Below are 25,918 nucleotides of genomic sequence, written 5' to 3'. Positions count from 1 at the left end.
AATATCCAAAATATATAAAGAACTCATACAACTCAATAGCAAAAAACAAACAAAAAATAACCTCAATTAAAAAAAAATGGGCAGATGATCTGAATAGACAATTTTTCCAATGAAGACATACAGAAGGCCAAGAAGTACATGAAAAGATGATCAACATCACTAATTACCAGAGAAATGCAACCAAAACAATACTACCTCACACTATTAGAATGGCTGTTATCAAAAGGACAAGAAATAAGTGTCAGAGGGGATGTGGAAAAAAGGGAACCCTTGTGCACCGTTGGTGGGAATGTAAATTGGTGTAGTCATTATGGTAAACAGTATGAAGCTTCCTTGTATGATCTAGCAATTTCACTTCTGGGTATTTATCCAAAGGAAACTAAATCACTATCTCAAAATTATATCTGCACCCCCATGTTCATTGCAGAATTATTTTCAATAGCCAAAATATGGAAACAACTTAAGTGTCCATTGATGGATGAATGAATAAAGATGATGTCACACACACACACACACACACACACACACACACACACACACACTCTAGAATACTATATTTGGCCATAAAAAAGAATGAAATCCTGCCATTTGCGAAAACATAGATGGATCTTGAGGGCATTATGCTAAGTGAAATAAATCAGAAAGAGAAAAGCAAATACTGTATGATTTCACTTATATGTGGAATAAAGAAAAAAAGAACAGCAACAGAAAATCAAGCTCATAGGTACAGTGAACAGATTGGTGGTTGCCAGAGTAGCGGGTGGGGGTTATTGAAATAAGTGAACAGTCAAAAGGTACAAACTTCCAGTTATAAAATAATTAAATCATGTAAATCATAGTGAACATACTTGTTAATATTGCATTGCATATTTGAAAAGTTGCTAAGAGAGTAGATCTTAAAAGTCCTCATCACAAGAAAAAAAATTGTGACTATGCATGCTGACAGATGTAAATTAGACTTATTGTGGGGATCATTTCATAATGTCTACAAATATCAAATCATTATGTTGTATACCTCAAACTAATATTATACATCAATTATACTTCAATTAAAAAAAAAGTAAAAAAAAAAATGCTAGACCCATATGGTTTCACCTGGGGATAGAGGATCAAACATTTACTACCACCACCACTACCACCTACTACTATTACTACTAAATAGTACTGATTCAACACAAACTCAGACAACAGAGGAAGAAGAAACACTTGCGATTTCATTCTAGAACACCAGCATAGCCCTGGTGCCAAAACATGACAAAGATATGTTAAAAAGAATATTAAAGACCAATATACCTCATAGATATTGATATTCCTCATTGCATCCAACAGAGATGCAAAAATGTTTCACCAAGCACTAGTAAATTAAAGCCAGTGAAAATTTAAACACATAACACAATAAGACCAAAGCAGCATTCATCTCAAGAATGCAAAGTTGGTTTGATGCTAGAAAAATCAAACAAGGTAATATATAGCAGTAAGAGAATAAAAGAGAAAAACTATTGGATCATCTCAATAGATACGGCAAAAGCATTTGATAAAATTCACCACTCCCTCATGATAAATTCTTATAAAGCTAAGGATACAAGAGAATCTCCTTAAATTGATAAAATGTATTTACAAAAACCTTACAGTCATACCATACTTATGATGAAACAATTCTTTTCCCCTAAGATTGGGAATAAGGCAAGGATGTCCATCCTCACCACTTCAATTCAGCATATATATTAAGTATTCAGTAAATGTTAGTAGCTCCTTGGTTAGACGAGGTAGGTACATGTTCAGCTTTAATAGATAGTGCCAGTTTTCCAAAGAGGTTGGTGCTGACATTTTTAGACTAATGGCTTTTTCTTGTTTTTAAAAATCAAAAGTAAATATTAAAAACAGTTCCCCACAATAATCGTCATTAATATTTTTGCACATTATCTTTCTGTTGTTTTTATTGCATATTTATTAATTAGCAAGGGTCATAGTGTTTATGTAATTTTATATAGTTTTTTAAACTTAACATTAAAATATAAGCATTTTCCTATGCTCCAAAAAACTTAACATAAAGGCATGTGCATATATGATTTTAATAAATTGAGAAATTTACTTTGTTCTTATTTGTAAATTTTGAAAATATATTTTGTATTTTGTCAAATATTTTAAAACATCATTTACAATATAAAATCATTATCTTGTTATGAAATTAATATCCTTTTAAAAATATTTTTCTGGCTCTATTGAAGTATAATTGACAAATAAAAATTATATATATTAAGGTGTATAATGTGATGGTTTGATATACATACACATTACAAAATGATTATCAGAATCAAGTTAATTAACACTTCCACACCCTTACATAGATACCATTTTTGTGTATGTATGATGGGAACACTTAAGATCTACTCTCAGAAAATTTCAAGTATATAATATAGTATTACTATTGTCTCCATTATACCTCCAGAATTTGTTAATCTTATAACCAAAAGTTTGCACTCTTTAACCAATCAGTATCTTCCATTTTTCCCACCAATCTAATCTGTTTCAAGTTCGATGTTCTTAGATTCCACATGTGAGATAATACAGTATTTGTCTTTCTCAGTCTCAGTTATTTTACTTAACATAATATCCTCCAGGTACATCTATGTTGTCCCAAATGGCAGGATTTCCCTTTTTATGGTTGAATAATATTCTATTGTGCATATACAACACATTTTCTTTATCCATTCATCCACTGATGGACATGTATGTTGTTTCCATATCTTGACTATTGCGAACAGGGCTGCAATGAACATGGGAGTGCAGATATCGCTTCAAGATTCTGATTTCATTTTCCTTGGCTATATACCCAGTAGTGGGATTGCTGGATTATAATGAACTTTTAATTTTTTTTGAAGATCTCCATACTGTCTTCCATAATGACTGTACCAGCTTTACTTTTTTTCTGATATTGAACCACCTTCTACCATTAGGTCTAACTCTAGTTTTTAATCAGTGAGTATATATACATTAGATATACTGAGTGATAATTTGCTTGATGATATATATTTTTAATTAATTTGAAGACTACTGTTAAAAGTGATTTGAAAATTTAATTGAATATTTTTTGAATTATTGTTAAAATATTAAAATGTATCAGCGTCATCAATATATATTTTCCTTTAGAGGAAATTAATAATATAGTTTTCCCCTGGCAGTGCTTAAGAGGCTTTTCATATGGTATTAAATTTAATCTCTGGTTTATAATATTTCTGAACATTATGTTATTTATAATGAGTATTTTCTATATTTTATGTAAAAAATATTGACTCCTTTTAATGATATTGAAATATAATTTCAATTTTATATTATTTCTTATGTATACTAATAAACAATATTTGCTGCTAAAGACTTTTTGGATAAAATTTATATAGAGAGAAAGAAATGTACTTATGTGAAATTCTAGTGTTCCTTTGAAATAATTGTTCCTTTGAAAATATGGCATAGATTGTATATTCCAAGGATTTGATTTAAATCAAATATTTTGATTTTACAATTTGCTTGACTTTTCTACATTTGGTCATGAAATTAGTCATCCATTATTGTTTCCCCTCTTATCATGTTAGCAAATTTAGACATAAATTATCTTAAGAATTCCCACAATTTATTGCAAAGAAATTGTACACTATAATTGTGGCTCTGCTACTTTCAAGCTGGGCAAGTTACCCAGCATTACCTGTAAAATGGTGGTGGTGGAGTCATTGTGGTGGACAGTTCTACAACTTTTAACTTTGGTAGATTCTTGTAACTGCCACTACAATGATTCCCTCTGTTAAATCTAGTGAAAAAGAGAAGCATGATCAAATGGGGAATCTGACCACAGAGATGGAAAGTATTAAAAAGAAATCAAAAGAAAATGCTAGAAATAAAAAATAAATAAATATCAAAATTTGGTGGACATAAAGGTCATGCTATTGAGTGAAGGTAACTTCTGTACTCAGTTGTAAGTTGTTCATATTTTCTGTTGTCTTTATTCATCCACCTACATGTTGGTGATTTCTAATCTGCTATTTATTGCTTCTAAAATATGTTTTGTATAAAATTTCTTAAGTGTATTGTTTGAACATTTTACTCTTGAACTTTTTAATTGGAAAAAGTTCTAACAAAATTCTGTTCTCTTTTATAGTTTCTCAAAGTATCCATATAAGTCACTTTCTTTTTCATGTCTTCCTGTGGACCTTATTATCTAATCATTTTGTATATAATAGATTATATAGGCAGCCTTTTTCAATTTTTCACTTAGTAATTGTTAATGGTCTTTCTCTGATTAGTTTGTTTGCTAGTTTATGATCCCTTAGTTATTTTAGGGAACTTTGGTGAGGAAAGCTTGCAGTCTTTTATATACTTGGTAGCCATTGTACCTCCACCCTCATCATCTTATTAAATTCTGAAAGCTATAAGTACTATGGAAAGACAACCTAGTGGTGGGGTTCAGTAGCTCCTAAACTTGCCATTCTGATTATGATCAAGGATCAAGCTGCTAGAAAAGAGAACAAGTTTCTTTCAGCTCCCAGGTTCATGTTAATAACCAGTAAAGTTATACAAACACCAATCCATTCGACCCCCATGATCCCAGGTGCCTTCTGTGGTACTTTTCATTTGTTTATCCTATCTTAATACAGACTAAATATTGGTTTTCAATTTCTAATGTAGAATTCTTTTTACTGTCATCTATGTTGTTATTCTGCCCCTACTTATTTGTCTAAGTATCTCTCTTGCCTGTCTTTCTTTGACGAGGTATGTCATGGAGTACTGTGAAGGGTGTGTTTACTTTTTGCTAGATGTATTGAGAAGTAGAAGAAAGGTTGTACTATACTTTTCAGGTGTTCCATAATTGTCTTTGATGTCTGTGAAACATCTTGTATAAATGGTTTCTCCTAAGTTTGGATTGCAAATGTATTTCGAAATAAATTGTACCAGTACTTGTCACTTCATTTTGTTATGGAAACATTAGTATACATATCTCAACACAGCATTTGTGAATTATTCTTTAAATTCTAGAGTAATACTAAAGTAGCACATTTAATTATCTGGTTATGATTATATTTGTTGTCCTGTGAGGAAGGCGGAATGAGCTATTACCTCATTTTCCAGATAGGGAAGGTAAGAAATGGGCAGAGGTCATGAAATGAGACAACACATGAGAAAGTATCTGTAGGAGAGCCTGGTACGCATGAACGTCTGTGTGTACATATACTCACACACATACGCATACATAGACACACACACATACATACACAACTTTTTCTTTGTAATGAAGGGGAAGGCAATAATATTTTCTCTTTAAAAGAATACATTACTTATTATTACAAAGCAAATTAGTGGGGGTAGTGCTGACTCTGAGGAAGAGGCATTTGAGTAGAGATCTGTATGAAGGAAGAAACAATGTAGGGGAAGAGCTTTCCAGGAAGCACGGATGTTGAGGCAGAAATAAGCTTAATGTGTTCCAGAGAGAGCAAAAACACCTAGCAATCTGGGCCAAACTGAGTGAGGAGGACAATTCCAGGTAATGATATTAAATAAATGGTCACAAAGTAGATCACGTGGGCTTTGTGGGTCATGGTCAAGGGTTTGGATGTTAGAGGCAGCCATTGGAGGTTTAAAAAAAATCTGAAAGGGTCTTGGTTAGGTTTTAGCTAGTACACACGTGTATGGCCTTCCAGGTTGTTAAAACACTGAAATATTTCAAATCCGGTTAGCAAATAGCTGTTCTCATCATAACAGTCTCACCTGCTCTGCTGGCTCCTTTCCTAGGAACTCCCAAACCTCCAACCTTCCACCCATGAACCAACAACTAATTGAGTAAACCTGGCCCAGCAGAAACTATTGAGTTGGGGAAGTTAATTGGCTCAGGAACTTAAATTACAATGTATATGCCGTGATCATTGAAAGTCATCAATCTAGAGGATGAGTAAAGTTTCACTTCATTACAGTCCTAGAGCCTGCATAGGATAGTGTGTCTTGGGCTTCCACTCTATCAAGGGTCACCTGGGGCCCAGTACCATTGTCTGAGCTCCTGCTCAGTCCAGCAGGAATAAGAGACAGGCTAGAGAAATAGACTGAACGTCCCTGAGGTCTGAGATGAAAGAGAACAAAGGGGAAATCCTGTGTACTTCTACATAAACATTCTGTCTCAGTACTTCCTGAGTGATTTGAAAGGCTACTGGCCAAGAGCCAGCTGTTATAACTTTTATATATTAACCACATCAAACTTTGTTTCTGTATTCAAAGTCATAAAATTGTAGTGAACCGGGAGTATTTTTTAATACACTGTGGCAAAAGGGAAAGAAAAAATATCAACCTTTCAAACACCAGACCCAACCCCAACATTCTCATAGCTGCACTCAGTAAATTCAATGATTGTGTAACAATGTGTAATTCTAATCTCAACACAGATACAACAGTTGAAATACTGGAATTCTAATTTCATATATGAAATTAATTTTACACACAGATAGTACTGGGAACTTAGCCAGTACTATTTGGGAACATAAAAACAGATTTCTCCAAAGTTGCATGAAATTTTTAAGGCTGCTTGCTATTGCCATACATTTGACAACATTCTTCTCTGAAAATTCATTCTGCTGATCTTAAATATAGGATTCCAACGTCTTATTATATCATTTTAAAGTTCTACTTTATTCTTATTTATTTAATTTATCTGAACATCAAAGCCTTTAGTTTAATACCCTGAGAGATTTCAAATATTTGCTAACAAAACTTGTAACATGAACCTAAAGAAAAAGCAACTGAAAAGAACATCAGAGAGAAATCTAAGCACTACTTAGAAGTAATCGATCTCTGGGCACCAGATATATATTCACTCACTTTTATTTTGTGACTTTAAACAACTTCACTCAACCAAAGACAAGACATTAAAAATGATTTCATGCAAGCAGGACCCGTTTTAGCAGAATATTTGCTGAAAGACTCTATGGCTTTCCTTTTCATTTTTTTAACATAAAACTATGTGTGAAATGTCAAAACTTTTCTTTTAAGTAGGTCTAGTACACAAGATTTAAGACCAGACAGGACCTTAATTTTTTCTTAGATGGAAATTATTCCTATAATCATTTTTATATTCAAATATCAGAATTGTTAAAACTACTTACACCACAGCAAGCTGAAGTCTGGACGGACAGTATGAAACTACCGGCAGCCACCTATTTCCTCACAGACTAAACTTTGTTCCCTGGTTGGCTGTTTCTGGATCAGCTTCACACTTATACACATTTACCATGGCCTTGGAAGCTACCACCCCATGTGGGATGTGGGAGGGTTTGTTAATTTAACTCCTGCTTGATAACCACGTATCAGCAACTTCTTAAAGGTCAATTTCAATGTTTAAAAAGACAAAAGTAAGGAAGATTATAGGGAAAGCCTGAAAAATCTCAATAATCTCTGATGGCTAGGCTTTGGTTTCAGAGGGGATTTAATTCTCATATGTTCCCTGGGGGAGGTGGGGGAGAACATGATAGTCTTCTGAGCTTCAAAAATTTTGCTTTCCTCCTTTGATAAAAGTTTTCCCTCCTCAGAATCTAGATATTGTGCAACCATGGCAAAAAGAGGCCAGAAAGTTGCTTCTTGCTATTAGTCCCCTATCAGCCTCATTATCCCCAACTCTCACTAGTTAGGAAAATAATACAGACATCTTGTAAAACTCAGTGCTTTCTGAAATTGAAATTACCTGCCCATCTAATGTAAAGTGAGAATTTGGATCCCAAATTCTGTTCTTTGCGAGACAAAATGTTATGCTCCTTCATCCCCTTCCATATCCCTAAGCTTCTTTCCCTTCTGAGCTACAATATTTCTGTAATTTGTAGCATTAGCCTTCAAAGCAGAAGCCATTTATTATGTACTTACTACACTAATCACTTTATAAACATTATCTTATTCTTTCTTAGGCATGAAATTTTGGGAAGAATTAAAGAAGAATCTTCAGTTCTTCTTTGTCTGATTCTCAATTTAGCTCCTTCAATAAGCACTGGGGTAGGCAGACTAATGGTTGTCCCCCTTGCCCCCCCCCAAAGATTATGCATGCCGTAATCACCAGAATCTGTGAATATGTTAGCTTGCATGGCAAAATAGACTTTGCAGATGCAAGTAAGGTTAAGGACTTTGAGATGAGGAGATTATCCAGAGGGGTCCAATGCAATCACATGAATCCTCTAAAAAAGGGGAACCTTTCCTAGCTGTGGTCAGAGAGAGGTGAAATGAGGACTTGAATTGTTCTTGATGGCTTTGAAGATGAAGGAAGGAGGCTGCTAGATATTAGGAAATGGAAACAGATTCTCCCCTAGAGCCTCCAGAAAGGGAGGCAGCCCCAGTGACATCTTGGTTTTAGCCTAGTGAGATCCATGTTGGATTTTTGACCTACGGATTTCAAGAGAATAAATTTACATTGTTTTAGCCACAAAATTTGCTATAATTTGTTATGGAAGCAATAGAAAAACAATTAGGTATTTTAATTTCGAACTGTCCCTTTAAAAATATAATATCTAGAGCTGAATAGAATACCCCAAATGCAATCTGATGAAGATGAAGAACAAAATAATTGTGGAACTATTAATTTTCTTAATCTGGATGTACTTTTATAAATGCAACTCAAGATTGTTTTAGATTTTTAATGCATTATACTCTTAAATTAGTGGACTCCTAAGTTTTTGTCACACAAACTACCTCAAACGAGGTGCCTGACTCTATCTTCATTTTTTTCCAACTAATTTTAGAGTTGAAATGCAGAGCTTTATAATCAATCTTTTAAAATTACAGTGTATTGGTTTTAGCCTGTTCTTCTAAACTATTAAGATAATTTTGAATCATGCCTGTATACTCAGTCCTTTTTAAGCCTAACTGCATTTACTTAATTCCCATGTATTCATCAAGTTATTAGTAAATAAACATTGAGCAGTCAAGATCAAGAACAGAGTTCTGAAACAGACAACAGAGTTGTTTAGAGACCTTCAGTTTGACATTGATTCATAAATCAAAACTCTGGATACACAAGTATAATCAGCTACAAAACCACCTACTCTCATATAGCTTACATTTTTTTTCTTAACTTCTCAAACATATCAGGAGAATAAATGCCTTAATAAGTAAAGATATGGCTATAGCATGCCAACCCACTAGAACTCTACTGTTAAGGGAGATGTAGTTAGTTTGATATGAGCAGTTTTTTTCTCTGTAATCTGATGCTTTTAGAGATTATGATTTTCTTTTTCTAAGAGTTTATAAACTCAGTTAATCATTCTTTCTAGAGGTTTACTTGAAATCAAAAGCAAGTTTATTCAATTGTAGCAAGTGACAACGATCTCTCTCTCAAAAGAGATATAAGTGGAGGGGGAAAGAGGCAAAACACAGTGCAAAGAAGGCATGGTAGAAGGAATAAGCGTGGTGTGCCCTCAGGAGACTATAAAACCCAGACTGGTAGGAGCAGTAATGGTTGTTGAAAAGTAGTGTGAAACTGGAATTGAAATGTATGATGTAAAGTTTTGAAAAGGGGACTAGGATTTTAACTTAATATATCAGAAAACAGGAAGAACTGAAAGATTTTAAAGCAAAAAATATTATAGTAACAAGAATACTTTAATAACTTAATTGAAAAATCAAAGTATATGGACAGTTCACAGAAGAAATATAAAGGGCTCTTAAATATATAAAAAGACATGCCACTGCATTTATTATTAAGAGAAATGCAAATTAAAAATACAATGACATAATTTTAACCTATATTTTAACTAATCAAATTGGCAACAAAATTCCAAGTCTCTAAGACACAGTGTTGGTGAGATTATGGGGAAATAATGGAGGATAAATTGGTAGCACTTCTCTGGAAAGAAAATTGGCAATCAAATTATGAATACATATAACCTTTTATCCAGCAATAACTAAAAACATACACATGTGAAATGACATATGTCCATGGATATTCACTGCAGCATTATTTGCAAAAGTAGATGTTAATCAGTAGGGTACTAGTCAATCAAATCACAGTACAAATATCCAATGGGATGCTAGAATAAAAACCAAAGGCAACTTTATGTTACTAACAAAAAACGGTCAAGCTATATTAAGTTTAAAAAAAGTAAGGTACAGAACAGTATTTTAGAATGCAACTATTTTTGTGTATGTTTGAGTGTATGTATGTATGCACTCGCATGCACATGCATGAAGAATCTCTCTGAAAGAATATCCAAGAAACAAGAGACAATAATTCATCTCTAGGAAAGGGACTGGATAGCTGTGGTTCAGAGGTGAGACTTATATATATCCTTTTATCCTTTTTGAATGTTTACCAAAGCTGGTATTAGCTACTTAAAAGTAAACAGATACGCTAAATGGCAATGTGGCATCTTGAAACAGAAAAAGTACTGTAGTGGAAAATCTGGTAAAAACTGAATAAAGTCTACATTTTAGCTAATAGTCATGTACCACTGTTAATGTCTTAATTTTTGCAAATGAGCCATGGTTGTATAAGATGTCAACAACAGGTGAACCTGGGTGAAGGTACTGTTCTGGCAACTTTTTTGCAAACCTAAAATTATTCTAAAATTAAAAAACTTATTAAAACAGAAATAAACAAGTATTTATAAAGCTATTAAGGTAGATATGGTAGAAAGAGCTTGGAGAGAGGAGCAATTAGAGCCAAAGAGGCCAGATGGGAAACTGTGGGAGTAATCTTGGCATGAGGTGACAAGGGCTTCGATAGGGTAAAAGTCATGAAAATACAATGAAAAGAACTAATACATATATGATACATTTCAAAAGAAAAAAACCAACAAAATACTTGCAATAGCAGAGAGCAGAGCTAAGAAGAGTGACACCAGTGACAAAAGATGAAAATTAGAGGAGGAAGCTGGGTCAAAGGGAAATCAGATTCATTTAATTCATTCAATAAGTATTTGTAGGTATGTACTATGCCAGACTCTATGCACTGGGGATGTGGGAGTGAGTTTATAAATGCCAAGGATGATGTGACCCTAAAATGTTCTAGTTAAATTGACTAAAAGGCACCTGGATATTACAGGATGAGAATTCAGGTGAGAGAACAGAACTGGGATAGCTGAGAAAGGTGATATAGAGTAAGAAAGGAGAAGCTAAAACTTGGTTGAGGACAGAAACACAAGTAGGGGAAAAGAGTAGCAAAAAAGATGAGAAAGGAATGGCCAAAGGGTTTGGAAAAGAAATAGGATAGAGACATTTCCTGGAAACCAAGATAAAAAAAAAAAAGACCAAAGAAAAAGGGTTCATCAAATGCACTGTCCAAGAAATGATACAAAAGACCATAGGATAGTTGGTTAAAAAGAGAGAAAGATCACTGATGGAAGAAGAGGTGACTCAAGAGAACTTTTATACTTTCAGTAAAGCCTAAATAAAACCCAGACCACAGAAATCAAAATTTTCTTACAAGGAATTACTTCTGATTTAACGGCCTTTGAGAAATAGGATTCCATTTATTATCATGCTTCTCAAACTGGGATAGATCTTTATGCAGCATTAGCTTTATTTGGAGGAAAATGTATTGAAACAGTGAAGAATGCAAAATTTGCACGAGCTTTTAAGATAAATCCTAAAATCGCAAGTATAGAATGTCTTTATAGGAGGTGACCTTCCTACTTCTAGCGCTACTAATCCATTCTTCACTTCTATGAAGGGGTAATCTATGAAATCATAATGGTCAGCTATGCTGAAATGTGTGCTTGTTATTAAAATTGAGGCTACATATAATTTAAAAAGTAACTTTATGAACTACTGCCTCATAGGGCAAATTACAATAAATATTTCATTTTTAAAGAAGAAAAATAATGAACAAAATCTTGAATTTATCACATTTACCACTATTTGCTATTGCTATTTATGTAATTATATATTATATATCCTTTATGACTACAGCTAGAGCTTAGCTACACACTTAGAGGGAAGTCACAGTGTCAACTACACTCAGTGCATAATGCTATTTGAGAATGATGAATATAATATTAAGTAACAACCAATACTATACACATACATACATATATGTATATATATGCAGATAATGTGTATACATATACATTTACATATGTTTGTGTGGTATATGTGCACATACACATATATATGTACATACAGTAGTACCACCTTAGCTCCAAGTTTACTTTCCGTGTTTTCTTTTACCTACAATCAACTGTAGTCCAAAAATATTACATGGAAAATTCCAGAAATAAACAATTTATAAGTTTTAGGTTTTGCACCATTCTGAGTAGCATGATGAAATCTTGCATAATCCTGCTCCATCTCATGAACCATCCCTTCGTCCAGCATATTCACACTGTACAGGTACCCACCCGTTGGTCACTTAGTAGCTGTCTTGGTTATCAGATTGCCTGCCTCAGTATCTCATTGCTTGTGTATAAGTATCCTTTATTTTACTTAATAATGGTCTCAAAGCGCAAGAGTAGTGATGCTGGCAATGCAGAAGAAAAGTTATAAAGTGCTTCTTTGACGTGAAAAGGTGAGTACAGTACAATAAGATATTTAGAATGCATTTGAAACACTGTATTTCATTAACCAATGTCACCATTCACATACATGATAGCATATTGTTATAATTGTTCTATTTTATTATTGTTGTTTTTAATCTCTTACTGTGCCTAATTTATAAATTATACTTTATCATAGGTATGCATGTTTAGGGGGAGAAAGTATATAGCAGGACCTTGAGTAACATCAATTCGTTCAACAAGGTTTCATTATAATGTTGATGAGATGCCATGGGAACTTAACTCTTGCTTATATCATTTAGCCTATGGTAAAATTAATTTCATTATACATTGTTTCACTTAAAGTTGCAGAACTAAAAATAAATAAATAAATAAAGTTGCAGAACCACTGACAACATTAAGTGAAGACATTCTGACTATTAGGGTTTGGTACTATCTGTGGTTTCAGGCATCCATTGGGGGGTCTTAGAATGTATCTCTGATAGATAAGGGGGGAAACTACCGTATATGAATGCATATGAATACATGCACACTGTGCATATGTCAATACAAGAACTGGTGACCGTGCTTCAAATTCTAATTTATAAAAAAAAAAAAACAAACTGAAACCTTGACTTATGTGTAATACACAGTATACCAGTAAAATGGAAGTGCAATTTTCACATATAACTCTCTGCCAATTAAATTAAAACACTAATTTGGCAATAGGTCTTCATAAACGAGGCTAAGCATAAATTTGAAAGCCTTCTCTGATATTTTCCACCTAATTTTAAATAGCCTCAGTCTACAAGCCACAAGGCAATACTTCCCACCAAGTAAAGATTTCTTTTATATCTTTTGCGTAAGAAAGTCATTCGAGCAGTAACAGTAATATACAGAAGCTTCTTGAAAATGTCATGGGGAAAATACGTCAGGTTAGTAATTTTTCTAAAATCAATTCTAGCTTAGTCTGATGTCATCTGAGTGGAGGTACTAATATCATCATCATTTATTACCCTAATGTAAGTCAGATATTTTTATTGTTTAAAGAAAACCAATTTTACAAATAGTCAAAACAAACTATCTTCTTTTCTAAATATTTGAGCTTCTAAGCTAAGAGTTACACAGCAAATAGCTCTTATTACTTCACCTTGCATACATTGTCTGAAGGTACCTTTTGAGGCTAAGAAACAAAAAGCTAATGCAACACTAAACCTAGAAGACTGAATTACAGCTCTTGGAATATTTCATTCAGCCTAGGGTGTTGCCTTTCACAATTAATAACAACTATGGGGGAATGTGTTGTCACTTCTTATCATCTATTGTCTGTAACTAACTCTCTGCTGTCACATTCTAAAGGAATTTTGACATTATTATGCTTTGAGAAAGCAAATCTGAATTACTATCCTAGGGGATAAAAAATTTTCTTTTCCTACTTGACCTTCATGAGATGGGTAGAATTCTCAGTGACTGCCTTTTGTCTTATATATTCATGGAATGTGAATTCATCAAACACTTTGAATGTGAATTAAATGTAAATATTAAGACCAGCATGCAATTTGGTATTACCTAGAAAAGTTGAAGAAGCATGTTCCTAAAATCAGCAATTCGACTCTCGGGAACACACCAATTAGAGCTCTCCAACTACTGTGCCATGGAACCTGAGTATGCAGTTAATGGGTTATAGGTATGCCCAGATATAGCTCTCCTTAGCCCTCCAGCCAAGCAGAAGCCCCAGGCCAGAGACACAGCTTCTTTAATGCAGTGTGTTGCACAAATATTATCTATCATTTCTATGTGTGCTATGACATGAAAAAGGCTGGGAAACATTGATAGAGAAGTTCTTGTATATGTACGGCAGATACATATACAGAGTTACATGTGTATATTTGGAGCAATGTTTGTAATAATTAAAAACTGGAACATCCCGAATATCTATCAATCAGTTCTTCTGCTAGTAAGTGCCAGAATACTCACACAATGTAATATTATACAATAATTAAAACTAATGAGCAATAACTATATACATTGACTTGGAAAAATCTAAGATTATAATGTCGAGTAACAAAACCAAGAAGTTCCAGAAAAAATACACACCATATGACTCCATTTTTATAAAGTTCAAAAACATGTAAAACATGTATGAGGTACATGGATCAGCAGGGACAGCAAGCACCAAATTATACAGAACACTGCATGTCAGACACTAAATCTTTCACAAAGGCCCTACCGACTCATACACAACCACCACAACAATAAAAGATTTGAAAGCCATACAATAATTAAAATTAAAACTAAATTCCAGGTGCTATAATTCTATGAGGCACCATATATGCAAATTGTAACATTAAATAAAATCTGGATTTAAAGAATCAGGACTGAATAAACTGCCAGCCTATGGATGAATAACTCCTCCTGCTATTTTCTAAACAGACATTTCACTGTGTATTTAGACCATACAAAAGACATTTACAGAATGACAATACTTCAATTCATCATGTATATGCGGCAATGTTTGTATAATCAAATGCTTGTCTGTTTGTCAATGTCATTTAAGGGCAGGTTTATAAAGCTTTAAGAGCAAGAACTGAGTCTGTTTCAACTGATATAAGTACCAAGGAAAGCACAACAAAATCATTTGTTAAGAATCGCTGCCTGTACTGTCTCCTTGTATTTACTATTTTTGATTTGAAATAAAATACAAAAACAAAAACAAAAAAACAATTTGAGCTCTCCCTTTAGTATTTTTTAAAAGCCACTTGAAAGCAGGTAGGTTAATGTTTACACGAAGGCACTTTTTTTCCCTTTGTTTTTTTTTTCCCCTCTCAAGTTTTAATGAGTGATTAACCTTACTGGAATTCCCCCATCAGTTCTGGAGTATCTATCTGGAAATTTCAAATAGAAACTACTTTCACATGATACATTAGAATGGCATGCCAAGTGGTATCTGTCTCTGCACTTTGAACTCAAATATTATATTACAGATGAATCAATAAACTTTACACAAAATAAAAGGCTTTTATCTCCTTAGGTCATTTAAGAAAAGATCAAATGTAAATATACATGACATTAGGTATTTATAGGATCAATTATACAGAGAAAAATTCATATATTTACCCAATTCAACAAAATGACCCTTGATACAGTTTCAAGCTATCAAAGACAGGGCCATTTATAAGGATGTCAAACACTGACTATATCATGCTGAAGTCGGAATCTGAGTCCACAATTAATTCCTGTTATATTAATATAATTACCTTAAAATCTAGATGTTAGAAAGGTATTTTTGTTTTTGCTTTATTTTGGAAGGTTTAAAATACACATTTTCACCAAGAGAAAGTTATTTCAGATCTAGTATGAAAAGGCTTATGGGAAATCCATCCTTTCCAGTATGAGGTGATCATGGAACTAATCCTAAACCACTGAAAATCAATATAGTCATAAACAACCGTGGGGACGATTTAGAATAAAAACAAAATATTTCCCCAATCTAGGCCATGCCTCTAGTTTCACCCTTGGCACTTCTCTCTTTCATTTTTATAAGGGGAAAGTACAACAAGTGTTGCCCTGGAATTTTAGCTCAGTCATCTATCTTGCTCACAAAGGCTGTCTCAGGACAGAAAAAAATCAAACATTTCACAACCTGAGTTTCTACAGAATATATCGGTGTTTCAGAAGCTGAGATGAGGGATAAATAAGTGAATAGAGAAAGAGTACTGGGGAGGTAACAGGGAGCACTACTTTTTAATATTTTTCCTAGAACACCTCTACACTATTTTACAACAGTGGCTGGAATCTTCTCTGAAACATCAGGGAAACTTAATGGGCTTGAGGACTGTCCTGGAAAATGAGTAAAGATGTTTCTGGGGCTGACAATACATGGCATTGCTATACTAACATTCTCAAAGAAGGGAAGAAACAAAGGGCACTACTATTTGGAGTAGGAATATTCCTAGGAAACTCATTCTAAAGCAGGAGAAAATTAAGGTACCAGCTAGTTTGAACTCTTCAGATATAATTTTGAGACACAAAACAGCTTAATCCGAATTGCCTTCTGACTCAACTCCTAAGAAGTTGTCTTAAATTCCACTAAAAGAACCTGGCTTTCTTCTGGAAAGTTGGGTGTAGCTTCCATTCACCACTATGAATGTCAGAAGTAGAAAGCTCTGGAACAGAGAAGCATTAAGGAATACAAAAATGAAGAGAAATGACCATGATAATATAGTGGCAAGTGCTGACTCCTTCTATCCATCAATATGAATAACTAGATACTTGAAATGTTGTGCAACATTATCACTTCTTTTTCTTCTCACATCACTCTTTTTTGATTTCTGTGCTTCAGTCTGGATAATTTCTAGTGACCTATTTTCAAGTCCATTTATTCCCTTCTTGGCTGTGTCCAGTTTGTTGATTAACCTGTCAAAGGAGTTCTTCATTATGGATATCATAATTTTTATTTTAGTATGTTCATTTGATTGTTTATAGTTCATATTTCTCTGCTAACATTCCTCCTCTGTTCATGCACATGCCCCACATTTTCTACTAGATTCTTTAACATATTAATTAAAGCCCCTACCTGATAGTTCCAACACGAATCATCTCTGGATCTGGATCTATTGATTGCTTTATCTCTTGAAAATGGGTTGCTGTTTCCTCACATATTTTGTAATTTTTCATTGAATACCAGACATTGTCTATAGAATAACCATACGAACTGAGGAAAAGAAATGAGCATGGAAATGGGCATGCATATTCTTCTGTATCACAGCCAGGTAAACTTAAATCCCAATGAAAGATAATCTAGTCAACAGCTGAGCTGTGTTGTTTTATTATTGCTATTACCTTCCGTGCACCTTCCTGCAGCAATGGACAGCATCTTTGTGCTTAGTGTGGAGTGTGAGATACTTAGGGGTTGTACTCAGTGTTCCTATTCCACGCTCAGCTGTCAGTAGTCACTGCATGCCTATGCCACAGAAGAGGTTCTTTCTCTGAATCCTTGGCCCTCCCCAAGTAGACTGCTGTTGTTTGTTATTCAGTGCAATCTTGGTTCTCTTGGTCCAGTCTCAATCTTAGCCAGGCCTTATGCAGCTAAGCCTTGGGTATGGGGCTTTCTGCATCCCCATCTCAACCCTCATTTTAATGGTTCTGAGGTGTTCTTATTATGTTCCCTCACATTTTTCTTTGAAATATGTGGAGCATAAATATTTTTTTAAAAAAAATACATATTTTCATTATTTCTCTACAAGTCTAATGTTGGTTCAGCTTCCCTCTTTCAACCCAGTCCTCCAATCTAATTCAGTTGTTGGTTATACAAAAAAACTATTTTTTCCCAGTTTTATTGATATAATTGACATAGCCTTGTATTAATTTAAGGTGTACATTACAATTTGATATACGTATATATTGCAAAACAAAAAACCTACTTCTCAGTCACCAATTATCTACCTCAAAAGGAAGCCATAACCACTGGACTCTCATACTACCTCATTATCAGAGTCAGAGAAACTAGAGTAATTAATATGCTGCTTGGTGTCTTTGATAGCAGCCTTTCAAAAATATCCAATCACTAAGTTTGAATCAACTTGGCAATGACCTGGACATAATATAAACAGAAGCTGGTAGCCATGACTGTCATCATCCCTGGATGTAGCAGAGGTTTCATTATGAATAGACACTATCTATTTTTATCAATAGAGAATTTCCTAACACAGAAATCAATTTCTTCTAGAAGAGCAATTTCACAATTTCTTATAGTTAAATCAAATAGGTTCTCTGGGTTCCTGTATAAGATTCAAATGTCTGTGACTTGTGCCAAAGAACAAATTCATGATTCCAGTCCAATTATCATTTCTGAGCAACCTAAGAGTCAAATTTATGAGTTAAATTTACGGCCTGCTTTTAGCTATTATGGAAGATGTTTTATACAGTAACTTTACTCAGCTTAATATTACCACTACATTCTCCTTGTTTTGTACTCTTTATACTATATGTCTTCATGCTATTGTACTGTTTTTAGAAGCCACTTCAAATATTTTTCTAGAACAGAGCAAGATGTAAATTTAATTAACTCAACTTTTAAAATCATTAAAAAATATTAAGTCCCCACAATTCAGGTTATAGGTCTTATTGTCCCAAATATGCACCTCTGTGAGTACAAATTAAACTCATTCATTAAATAAGTAAGTTCTAAGTGCCTACCATGGTTCAGGCACAATTGTGGGTGCTAGCAAAAACACTGGTGAACAGGGCCAGTCAAAGATAAGTACCATGGAGAGAAAGAAAGCAGGGAAGGAGAATAAAGATGCCATGGGGTGGTGGTAAGGCTACAATTTTAAATAAGATCGTCTGAGAGGGCCTTACTGCGGTGCCAAATCATGACCTGACGGATCTGAAGATGAGGAATTAAACCACTTAGATATCGAAGGCAAGAGTATTCTAGGCACGGGGAATACCAAGTACAACGTTCCTGAGGCAGAAGAAAGCTTTGCGTTTCTGAGGATCAGCGAGGAGAGCAACCTGGGGCTGACTAATAGGAGATGACAGAGAGAGAAGGAGAGAGCAAAGGCAGATCAGATAAGGCCCAGGAGACCATTCTAAAGATTTTGGCTTATAACTGAGTGAGATGAGAAGCAAAGAGAGGGTTCTGAACAGAGGAAGTTAAATAACCGAGAATAATTTACAGTATGTGAAATGTCTAAATGAAGAGTGGTAGCTGTGGAAAGAATTAATGTACAAATATTTACTGAATTCATGTTATTTACTAGGATTTTCCTAAGCACTGGGCATATAGTAGTACATAAAACACACATCAGTCCTTGCCCTCATGAAGCTTTAGGCTTGTATGTAAGAATATCGACAAATAAGTAAGTAAATAATTACAACTATGTTAGGTGTTAGGTGAACTGGGTGATTCATAAAAGAATAATGAGGGAGGTCAGTCTAATCTAGTCTAGGCTGCAGTGGAAGGCCTTTGAAGAAAAAAATATTTAAGATGAGATTGGTAATATAAGTGAGTTAAGTGATGAGGGATAAGAGGAACAAGAACATTCCAAGCAGAAAGCATCTGCAAAAATCCCTGATGGGAAAAAAAGGCAGCTTCAGGGAATTGGAAGATCACTGTGAGTGGAACAAAGTGGACAAAGAATAACAACTGAAGATTTGGGGTTGAATTCCAAGGTCAATAAGATACCAAGAGTTTAAACTGGGATACCAAAAATATTAGAGTTGTATTTTTTAAAAAATGATTCTAAATGCAATGAGATTAGAGGCAGGAAGAGTGAATTCACGAGACCAGTCAAGAGCTATTGTGGAAGTGCATACAAAGATGATGGCAGCATAAATAAGTGTAGCGAATGTGAGAACAAAAAGAGATGGGTAGTTTGAAAGATATTAAGGAAGTAGAAAAGACAGAATTTGATGATGGATTAGATTCATGAAGGAAGGTCAAGGATGGCTGAGGCTGCCTAACTATTTTTCTTGAACTTTTTTGTGGGCAGATCGAACTTTCTCCGAGGAGAAGAGGTAAATATCAATGTGATTCTTTTGTAGTGGAGGAACAACAAAAAGTTGATCATATATGAAAATGAACCTTTATGTCACTGCTGTCAATTCTCACACACAAAAGCGCCTCAGATTTGCACAATCAATGAAATATGTTGTTTCTACCAATGCATGAAGCTTGGCTATGACGGTTCAGAAAAATGAAGCAGTTGGATTTTACATTTTAAATTTTCTGGTAAATATTCATGTTACTAGGATTATATATATTTATATAATTTATAAGGGAGGAAAATCAGTATGTTCTATATTATTCCATTCAAGCTTAAAAGAGTACTCACAGGGCACCAAATGTAATTTTTCAGTACACTAAAGAATTAGTTCTTCACCAATGAATTGGAATGTACAACCCTTGGAAGAAGTCATTCCCTGTTGCTCACAGAGTCTATAAAACTCATCTATACCTAACTAATGCTATTACCAAAAAGGTAGATACTTGTTTTTAGAAAAACAGCTGGATAAGTTAATGCCAGTGACTTATTTATCTTAAATCATTATAGATAAATTTCATTATTCAGAGAAAGAAAATTTGGCATTTTCTCTTTTAGAGACTATCAAACTCCTAGTCATGCTAACTATATTTTCTATAGCCTATCTCCATGGAAGCCCCAAACAATATTAAACTAAGTGGGAGTCTTTTATTTTCCATTAGGCCAGAAAGATAATAGTAAAAATTTTTTCAAAGAAAAAACATTTCATATAATATTACTACTAGTATGAGGTTGAACCAATGTTAATTGTCACAACAGTCTCGATGTCAAAGTAGATGTTATCAGAATATTAAATAAAATATCCAGAAGGCCTTCTACCATAGCCCAGTCTATATATATATATATACACACACACACATATATATGTGTATATATATACACACGCACATATATACGTGTGTGTGTGTATATATATATATACATATATACACATAGACATACATACACACATATAATCATTAATTGACCAAAAGTCAAACTGATATTAACTTAATTCCTTTGTTACATGTCATATGGAGTGAAAAGAAAGTCTTTTAAGAATCTAAATGTGCAGAAAGGCATTTGTACTAAAATGATACTTCTTGATCAGCAACTGCAACTTGTAGGAAAAATGCATTTTATTTAATGAACAAGTACACAAACACACACACATTCACACACATATATAGTTAAAACAATATGTACTCTTACCAGGTGGGATACATCATGAAATTTTCTATGTTTTTTCATTAAAAAAAAAAAAAAATGCAAGTCACAACTTAATAACAAGTTTTGCAAACCATGAATATGTTATAATACATAATAGCTCTAGAGGATTATCAATGTTAACTTATAATTTTAGGGACATTTGTAGTTTTCCTCCTTCTTAGAATTAGCCCACAAGATTATTCTATTTACTCAGAAAAAATAAAAATGTGCTTAAATCATGTACCTTCCCAGGCCCAAGAACTGAGGGAATGACTTAGAACTATGTTAACAGGACCCTATGTTTGTATTATACTGCACATTTTATATAAAAGTCCTTTTTATGTACAATATTTCATTTGATCCTCACAACAACCCTGTGAGGTAGGCAGGGAAAATATTAGATTTACTTTAGAGAGGAAGTTAAAGTTCAAAGCAGTTTAAGTGACTTACCCAGTTATTAAATAAGAGGCAGAGAGAATAAGAACAATTAACTCTTAGGCTGAAGCTTTTTCCTCTAAACCACACAGCCATTGAGAATATAATCTGACCTCAAATATTTTTACCACCTCATCCCCATTTTCTTATTGTTGATTCAAGTTTTTATAGAATATAACAAAAGACCTGATTTTAAATTTATCAAGCCATGTGTGTTTCTCTATCAATGAAAACTTATGGCCACAGGACATATATTCTTTTGGAAAGCACTGTTTCCTTGGTTCTAGTCAAAAAGAATTTAAGCAATAGAGAAGACCCTAAAGGCAAAGGAAACTGAAGAGAAATCAGAAAAAAGGATATAAAATGGAATGTTTTAACAGATTTTAGTCTCTAGAAGCTTTTACTTTTGTGACAGGGTTCAATGGAGAACTTTAATGCAGATGAGACTTGAGGCTTTTGAAGAAGATTCTAAGTCTTGATGAAGTTACTCAGACTCAAATCTTGAATGCGTAATGATGGTAGGCACCAGGGTCTTCAAAAACTTGTACTTGATGCTTTAAAACAAAACAAAACACACACACACAAATTCTACTAGCAAGTCTAATAAAAATTTTTAAAGGATTTTGAAAAGCTATAACTCTTTGGCCAGTAATTAATTGGATCACTAGATGCCATGCTGAAAGAAAAAAAAAAAAAGGAAACAAAGATTTTGAAAAGATATAGTGTACAGAATGGCTAAATATGTTCCTTGGCTTATCTCTTTGATTAATATTCTTCACTTTAAATTGCAATAGAATTTAAAGTTCTTACAGAATTAACTTGGGCTGTCATAAGATAAACTGATTTAATGATAATTTCCTGAAACTCTTTGTTCACTAGCCATGACATCTGATTGTCTTAAAGGACTTTGATCTTTGAAAGCACGGTCAACATAATTTGTTGGAAGAAATGGCATCAAATGAAGTTGATATTATGGAGTAGAGAAAGAAACTGAACTAGAAATATCAAGGTCTGAAAATTTTCAAACAAAAAATAACAAAGCCTTAGAATGAAAAAATTCAGACCACTTTGAAAGTTCATATGAAAAACATATCATAAATCACTATTTTTGTGCTCATTCTAACTTGTTTCTTTTTAGTTTATGAGTTCCTATAAACCTGCCTTTTTTCCCCCAAGAAAACATTAAGCTCTTAAAAATTAATAATAATAATAGCAAGTAATATTTACTGAGTACATACTTTGTGCCAGGCACTGCTCAAGTATTTTATGTAGATTCATTTACTCCTTACCACAATCCCATGAATTAGATACTACTATTATCCTCAATTTATAGATGAAAAAATTGAGGCATGAAGAAGATAAGAAATTCACGTAGTTTACTTAGCTAGTAAATAGTGGAGTCAGGATTCACTCAGGCCTTCTGGCTCTAGAACGTCAACTTACATTCACTACTATACAAAACTGCTTCAGTACAACAAAATTTACCAGGACTAAGGCTTTCTTCAAATCAGCATTGTGCCATGTCACAATCTTTCACTGCACATTCTGATTAGAAGGTGTAGTGACTAAGTTTCCCAACAGTAATAATAATGTAGACTCAGTTTCAGCAGTCACTACTCAGAAGTGCCATCCTGCAGGAATGTCAAAGCATGCCACTAAACTATTAACGATGACAGAAGATTATAGGTGACTTTATTATTTTTCTTTTTTGGTGACATACATCCTAATATATTCCCCCCCTCTTATTTATTTATACAAGCTAATTTCTGTAAAGTAGACATGGATTACTTATACAATTAAAACATTCAAGGTAGAGTAAGCTTTATGGTATTAATGAAATAATAATATCTATCATTTATTTATCACCTAACATAGGCAAACTTTTTACATACATTATCCTTACTCTTCAGCAAATTCCTGTTTTACAGATGAGTTTGAAGTTTGAAATGAATAACAAGCTTAGCTAACAGAACACCTTAAGTAGATTCAAACCAGTCTTTACTACTCTAGAGTCCATGCTCTTTCCACTATACAAAGCAGTCTCTCCAAATGCCAAAATATCTCTTTCATTAAACATACTGAAAAGATCTTTCTAAAATTCAGATATTATTCTTAATTAGAAAATACTGAACATAAATTATTTAAGTTCAGCCAGGATTATCACTTCGAACATCCATTAACACAGAGCTGTTTTCGTCTAATTAAATGACCCTGGGTTACTACAATTTTAACATTAGGTGGTCTGCTTTCTGACTTTCTTCTTGCTCTTGCTTCTCAATGTGCCTGCCTCTATTAGGAGCAGTCGGCATACTAACAATTTGCTGCTTCTAATATACTGTGGAGTTAGATACCAGTTAATTAAGCCTGTTAGAACTATGTCTAAAAAAAAAGTAAATAAACTAAATAAGGACCTGAGAAAAGCATGTAGTTTGTGTTATAGTTTGGAAGCGAGGGTTAATGCTTTAATTTATTTCCTGGTTATGGGTAAGTTGAGCTTGGTGGATATGTAACCAGTGGATAAGTTAGCTATCGGTATTTAAATACAGATTTAGCAGAACATATGCTCATACTGTAATATAATATAAATTTATTACATTATAAATAATGTTTAGGATTTGAAGGGGACTTTCACATTAATCTAGTATAATCAACAAGAAATCCCCTCTACAACAATCCTGATGTTCAAACTCTGCCTGAGCAACCGAATGACCTGGAGTTCACTGCTTCTCCACTGTCGCCTTCTCTCATTTAAAGTTAATTTTAGCCCAAAATAACAGAGAACAAGTGTACTTCGTATGGAGTTTTTCCAATTCTTCCAAAGTCTTCTATTTTCTAAACAAAATAGTCTCAGTCCCCTCAGCTAGATCATCACAGTTGCCCTTTCATATAATCACAAAATTGATTAGAAACAATTTTCTTGTTCTTCAAGGTATATCTAACAATGAAACCAATTTTTGTACACTAATGATTTTTAGGTTAATAGATCTAGTTAATCCACCTTGGTCATACACACTTGGAATGCTTACGAAAGATGGACATAGTTCAAATTCAAATTAAACAGCAATAAATTTTTGACTTCTCCCTTCTTTTTCCCCTCCTCCAAACAATACCACAAAACAGCATCATAAAAGATACCCTTAAATCATAATCTTACATGTTGCTAGATTTAAATTTTCTCACTCTCAGGCTTTTGTCTACTTTCCCATCATTTAAACCCTGTGAATGATCTTTAAACACACAAAATTCTTTAAGCTGCTCTCACATCACAAATTAGCCCATGATAGGACCAATTTGACTTTTTTCTCTTATACTAACTGGATATCTTTCTATCTGAAATTTTCGGTTTTCCAGAAATTTATATATATATTACATATGTAAAATAACATATACACATTATATATATAGTATTATATATCTATTTACATAGACACACACATTACATGTATCTTTCCCAATTCTATGTTACCTACATGTAATTTTTATATTCATGTTCATCTTCTTTCTATATAACACCCTTACCATATTCATCTTGACTCAGGAAAACATAATCAACCTTTGGATTCATTTCATTGCTATCCATTCTCTTAGCAAGAATAAGGAGTTGCTCACTCTAGGCATCCTGCCCCATGATTTTCACTTTGCTGCTTGTTGTGATTATTCCCAAGGATCTCAAAAAGCAAAGCATCATTTAACAACAATGATTATAAGCAAAATACTCTGCCAAAGTATGGTAAAAAACAAAAACAAACAAACAAAAAACCTGACATACCATAACCTGTTCTATTCCATTAATCAGTCCCTATATTAGTGGTTTTCATTTGATTTTAACAAGTTATACAATCAGTGGTATCATATGGGTATGTACCTTACATAGCATATTCTCAAGCAAGTTTCAAACAAAATCCCTCTACTAATAAAACGAAGATTAATGTATCTTTAAATTCCTTGCACAACTCATTTTACTCATTCACCTATTACCATTATTCCAAATTTCCCACACAAAAAAAAATGTGGAAAGACAAAGTTGGTTAGGGAAGTAGAAGTCACCAGAAATTTTTGCTGAGTCCCAAGGCAAATAATTAGCCAATTAAAGTAATATCCTCAATAAAGGATGAGATCATCCACACACACCTAAATGATCTTTCTGGTATACTGATTTTACAAACAGAGAGAACAAGTCATTCTTTGAAATACCTTCAACCAGTTCTAAACATCAAGAACAAAGTGAAATAATAACTAAGATTTGTTAAAAGAGCAGGGTCCTGA

General features: G+C 33.6%; 1 protein-coding gene across 6 annotated transcripts in view; it reads right to left on the bottom strand.

The window, feature by feature from the left end:
* The window catches only part of MAP3K13 (mitogen-activated protein kinase kinase kinase 13), a 137,839-nt gene that overhangs the window by 104,482 nt on the left and 7,439 nt on the right, over nucleotides 1-25,918 (bottom strand). For 2 of the 6 annotated variants that reach the window (XM_016159722.2, XM_016159723.2), the window contains exon 1: nucleotides 7,137-8,848. The exons of the other annotated variants lie outside the window; for them this stretch is intronic. The gene's annotated coding sequence lies outside the window, so the exon portion shown is untranslated. Of the gene's footprint in view, nucleotides 1-7,136; nucleotides 8,849-25,918 lie in introns of those variants that run through there. 6 annotated transcript variants of the gene reach the window in all.

This window comes from Rousettus aegyptiacus, unplaced genomic scaffold (genome assembly GCF_014176215.1).
Source record: "Rousettus aegyptiacus isolate mRouAeg1 unplaced genomic scaffold, mRouAeg1.p scaffold_m13_p_4, whole genome shotgun sequence".
NCBI classification, from domain to species: domain Eukaryota; kingdom Metazoa; phylum Chordata; class Mammalia; order Chiroptera; family Pteropodidae; genus Rousettus; species Rousettus aegyptiacus.
The sequence above is the reverse complement of the archived record's forward strand: the minus strand, read 5'-3'. Positions and strand labels throughout refer to the sequence as shown.